Raw genomic sequence first — 6,000 nt, 5'->3', positions numbered from 1 at the left:
TTCGCGTCTTCTGCAGCGTCTCACTGTGTACGGCACACACGCCCCATTGTATGAGCAATTTCGAATCAATGAGAACGTTGTTGTGTGCTGTTCTGTAATTTGCTATTTTTCTGCCCAATAATATGATAGAGACATCGTTCTAAGTCAAAAAATGTAGAGTTATACCAGCATTTTAAATGACTGCATCACATTTCATAGCGTGGATGTCCCATAATTTAGCTGGCCAAGCCTCTTTTGTTGGGGATTTAAGTTTTTTCCGGGGGGGGCGCGCATTTTCTTGCTTCAACAAACCACCTTGTGCATATATATTGTGAATTTGTCTGATTTTGTTGTCAGGCAAAAATTCTACGACGGTTAATTGCTGTGCCAGTAGTGCCAAGTTGGACTCCAAAAAGCTGACCATTTCGCATGCCCGTCCACGGGGTAGGAGAATGCCGATCTCCCAGCACCCTTGGCGCCCAAGTGTCGGCAATATTTTACCTCATCGCAATCTCATTTTCACTTGCTTTTCTCTTGATGATCCTAGAGGAGAAACATCTTTTCATGTGCTCCTTGGACATTTGTTTGTCTTCTGGAAATATCTTTGCCCATTTTGGACCCTTTATTCTTTGCATACTTATTTGTAAACCACTGGATTGCTAAACTAGTGAATTAACTCAAGTCCTCTGCAAACCCTCAACTCTATCTCAAGCATCCCTCAACTGGAAGAAGGTGAGCCAGTTAGAGGTTAGAGACAGGCTACTTCTTCAGCCTCGCAGGCCCTGGTGACCCAGGTGAAAACCCGGCCGGGCTGAGGCTCCACTGAGGTTCCCAGGGCCTGACAGGGACCCTTTGTGCTGCTGATTGCAGCTGGAAGCTTCTCAATTGATCTGTTAGGGTCCATTCAACCTCTGGTCTCGCATGACTTCTGTGGGGTCGCCTTGGGCTGTTGCTCTGCTTGTTTTTCCAGTAGGAAAACACACCTCACCTGTCAAGCTCTTGCCGAAATTCAGTTTTCAAGATGATTTAAAGCAACGTATGTGAACACAGGTATGCACATAGGCATCTCTGTGCAGAACCAGACAGCCCTGCCCATGGGTGGACCAGGCGGCCCCACGTGTGGCTCGATTTGACAGTTGCCAAGCAGGAAGAGGGAACCGAAAGCATTAATTTACAGTTATGAATGCTGGGCTGGGTATACAGCAGGCAGTAGACCAGGGCTGGTTGAGTGAGTGAGGAATAAGCACATATTGGAGTCTGGGAGTTGGAGGAGACTTGAGGGATCATCTCCCTTCATTCTTTCATTCTAGAGATTGGAAAATGGAGGCTCAGAGAGGGGAGGCAAGTTAGTGGCAAGGGCTGGCCCTGGATGGAGACACCATGCCTCCTCTTCCTTCTCATTCTCCTTTGGGCCTTGCTTGACTTCCATTCTGCTCATTCTCGAGTTCCAGAGTTTTGACTGTCATTATCATGAAGTGTGGTCACTGATGGTCAGCAGGGAAGACTAGCACCCTGATATGGGCACAAGTCACAGTCCAGACTCTCTTCCTTGGTTCCCAGGGGACGTCTTGGGCATGTCTCTGGGTTAGCTCCTTGCCAGCTTCCCAGTGGCATTGGTGACCACTCCAGACCCCTCTAACATGGACAGTGATGCCCAGAATCCTACTGAGCAGTGGACAGAGGGTAGCAGCAACAGCAGCCAACACTGCCCCCATCGACAACTCCCCCCCCCACAGGCCTCAAAACAGCCAGACCAGGCCTGGGGGGCTCCTTCTCTCCACAAAACTCTGATTTACTCGTCTGGTTATTTACGTGCTTCCTGTCCTCATCTCCTTGCAGGGACTGTGCCCATCTTGCTCAGTGTTGTAACCCAGCACCAAGGACAGCGCCTGGCATCTAGAAGGAGCCCGATGATTGCTGAGTAAATAGAGGAACTCTACTGGGCTTTTGTCTACTTTTCTCTCTTTTGGGCTTTAAACAGATGGAAGCTGTGGTATTTCTCCTCGGGCAGCCTGCTCTTGGAAGCTGAGCATCAAGACAATGGACTTCTCTGCAACCTGGGAAGGATGAGAGAAAACCACCAGCTCCACTGTGGGCAATGCCTGGAAGGCATGTGGTCATTGTTGTCTCAACCCAAGACCCACTGTTCTTGTGGAGCGTGGCTCACTGTGGACTGGCTGTGTGACTCCTATACTCCAAGCCTCTCTTTGTTCATCTGTACAATGGGGGTGGGATGGAAATATCTGATCCTTCCTCTCAGAGCTCTAGAGTCACACAGCATGGGGTGGAATTTCAGCGTTGCCTCTTATTAGCTGTATAACTTTGGGAAAGTCATTTAATCTCTTTGTGCCTCAATTTTCTCTTTTGCAAATGGTGCTAATAAAAGTATCTGCCTTATAGGGTTGTGGCAAGGATTGAGTAAGACCATGCATGTAAAGTGCCATCTCCATTTGTGCTCAAGGGCCCCGTCATCTCCAAGGTGGGAATAATCATCATCTGTTCTGCAACAAGAGCATTTGTTGACTGTTTCCTAGGTACCAGCCACTCAAGCTGTCTTCTTTTAGCCTCCTAACAGTCCTAAGGAGTAACTGCTATTCTTCTTGTTGACCCATGAGGAAAATGAGCCACTGAGAAGGGACTTGCCCAAGGTCACTGGATTTGTTTTCTATTGCTGCCAAAGCAAATTACCACAAATTTAGCAGCTTAAAGCAACACCCATTCATTATCTCACAATCTGTGGGGCTCAGCTGGTTCTCTGCTCCAGGCGTCACACAGCTGAAATCCAGGAGTCAGCAGGGCTATGTTCTCGTCTGGAGGCTCTGGGGAAAGTCCCATTTCCAAGCTCATTCAGGTTGTTGGTAGAATTCAGTTCTATGTAGTTATAGGACTGAGGGCTTCATTTTCTTACTCACTATGGGCTGAGGGACATTCTCCGCTGCTGGCGGCCACTCACATTCCCTGGCTCACGGACCCCTTCGAGGCGAGCATTGGTGATTGGGTCCTTCTCATGCTTTGAATCTCTCTTCCCTCCTCTTTTGCTTTATCTCCGGCCTTCTTCTTCCACTGGATCTCTCTGCCTTTCTCTTCTGCTTTTAAGGGCTCATGTGATTACATTGGCCTCTCCTGGATAATTCAGAATACTCTCCCTATCTTTGTTGTGTTTTTTTCTTTTTTTTGGTAAAGAAGATTGGCCTTGAGCTAACATCTGTTGCCAATCTTCCTCCTTTTGCTGAGGAAGATTGGCTCTGAGCTAACATCTGTGCCCATCTTCCTCTATTTTGTATGTGGGATGCCGCCACAGCATGGCTTGATGAGCAGTGTGTTGGTCCATACCTGGGATTCGAACCTGTGAACACTGGGCTGCCAAAGCAGAACATGTGAACTCAACCACTATGCCACCAGGCTGGCCCCAACTCTTCCTATCTTTCAAGTCTGACGATTAGTAATCTTAATGCCATCTGCAAAGTCTCTTTGCAGCCATACCTAGACTCATACATGATCAAATAACCAGGGGTAGGGAATCTTGTGGGGGGATATCTTTAGAATTCTGCCTTTCACAGTCATCCAGAAAGTAAGTGGTAGAGAAGGACTCAAGCTCTGTTCTGCAAGCTTGGAACCCATGCTGCCTTCCAGCACCCAGCTTACCTCTGCACTCTTGAGTTCAGGCTAAACCTATAACCATCCTTTGCGGTAGATACTGTAGCTCCCTCTTAATTTTGGTCCAAAAATGACCTCCTCCTGGGAGCTTCCATACTAATAGGTGTTTGGCCCATTCTAGGATGAAATGTTGAAATTCAGCCACATGCTTTTCTTCCCTAGCTGACTCCAAACTTATGGAGGGCAACATGGCAGGGCCTGCAAGTTATCCCCCTACGTTGCTTTCCTTTCTGTGTCAGAGTAACTCATCTCCCAGTTTTTAGCTGAACACTTGGTCACCCAGAATAAAAATAAGATTTTCCTATTCTCTGGCAGCCAAATAGGGCCCTCTGACTAAATTCTGGCCAAAGAGCTGTGAAGAGAAAAGAGTTATACACTTTCCATGTCAAGCCCTTACAAGGAAAGAGTGTGCCCACCTCCCACCCCTTGGTCCATCCTAAAAGGAGGTGGGGCACCATCTTGGATCATGTGGGCAGGGCATATACCAGGGAGGCAGACCAACCAGTTAGAAGAAGCCTGGGCCTTTGACTCTGTGGATCCGCCATCCATTCCTGGACCGCCTGTGTCAGGACTGTTATATAGCAGAAAAATGAATATCTGTCTTGCCTAAGCCACTGTGATTTTGGGGTCTCTATTACAAAAGTGAAAATTTTTATCCCAAGACAGCAATATCCAGACTGTTGACACGTCACATACTCTAAGACTCCTTTAATGTTCTCCCAATAGACCCTCTTTTGGCGTGAATCAATGAAACATAGTATACAAGATAAAAATATCTTGCATTTTCCACTATTTTTTTCTAGTAAATGTGACAAATCCCTCTTTGCTTCTCTTCACTGGTGAAGATGGGATGAAGAACTGGGAGTGTAGAGATGTTCCTTGACATCTCTGGATCCCAAGAGGCCATCAATCTCAAACTCAGCCTTTCAGGTTCTCTTGGTGGCTCACACTTTATGGGGACATCAAGGCTGGGGTCCCTGTCAGGTCTTCACCTCCTTGAATCTTACATCAGCTCCCTAGCAGTTAAGCTGAGGCAGGGAAGGGATCTTGTGTTAAGTGGGGAGTCCACCAGCAGTTTTCAACCTTTGGTTTTCAGCAGCATCACCGACAAGTCTACATCCAGGCAGAGTCTCCAGGCAGGTGGGAGCACTGCCAACAGAGCATTCACAGCAACCCAGCGCCTGGTGGAGGGCCCTGGCAGTGCCTGTAGACTTCTGTGGGCACAGCTGTGTTATTCTGAGATAGGCTCTCTCTGACACTGCATCAAGCCCAAGCCCTTCATTTCAATGCCTGCCTCATCTCTGCCCACCCCAATTCCAAGAGCCAGGCCTGTCCTTTCTGGCTATCCCAGAGAAAATTGCTAAGGCCCGTTGGACCTCACCCATTGGCTACCTGCTTTCAGAAATGTATTATTTTCAAAATCCCAAGTGTCAGGTGTTAAATGTGTATCAATTACTCAACATATTTAATTGCAGGATTAATGCTGAGACACAGTATTTAAAGACACATTAAATCTATTATTTTAAAACAGTGATTAACACCGATTTTGGAGCATTTTGGAAGACTAATTAAATGATTGAAAACCACATTCTGGCATTGCAATGTTTGCTCAACAAAAGCATTTGTGGAAATTAGGTGTAATTCAACCACCTCATTATATAATTATTTGTTTAATTCTGTCTACGTGCATTTGAGGTCGTATTTAGGATGAAGTTGTGGTTCCTAGAGTATGTGGGCTTTAGCACAGGTGTCTCCACTTTTCAGGGAGCTGTCTTCTTCTGCCGCTTGTCCCCACTTCAACCCTTCTCCAGTGGCAGTGACCTGCTCCCTGTGCCCGGGTCACCATGCTTCTTTGCATCTCACTGAGTTTGTGCCTGCTCTTCTCTATGCTTGTGGGTCATCATTTCTGCTGTCCACCAAAACATTTTGGTTCTTCTCACAAGCATATGGTGGATTGTACTCCGCTCCCCAACCCCTGGGAGTTAAGTAGCCCTATTAATTTGCTTTCACTAAGGTAACGTGGGCAGAGGAACATGTGTTGTTTCTAGGCAGAAGTGAGGAATTTACCTCTTTTCTTTTCCTTTGCTATGGCAACTGGAGATTTTCCAGACGGTGGCTTCTGCATCCACCTTGGGTCTTGAAGTGAGAACGATACTTTAGCCTCCCTGCTTATGGACGCAAAGTATAAATTAAGAACAAACCTCTATGGTTTGAGGGCACCGAGACTTGGGGGTTGTTTTGTTCTGCAGCATAATCTAACTTCTGCTGCAGATAGAGTTGGGGACACTTCCCTCTGGTTGTCTTTGGCTGATGCCTTCTTATGTTGCACACTCTTCTCAAATACCCTGTCCTCAGAAGGGTTCT

The sequence above is a fragment of the Ceratotherium simum genome, chromosome 21 (genome assembly GCF_057802395.1).
Source record: "Ceratotherium simum simum isolate JZ-2026a chromosome 21, ASM5780239v1, whole genome shotgun sequence".
NCBI lineage: Eukaryota > Metazoa > Chordata > Mammalia > Perissodactyla > Rhinocerotidae > Ceratotherium > Ceratotherium simum.
This window is presented reverse-complemented; position numbering follows the sequence as displayed.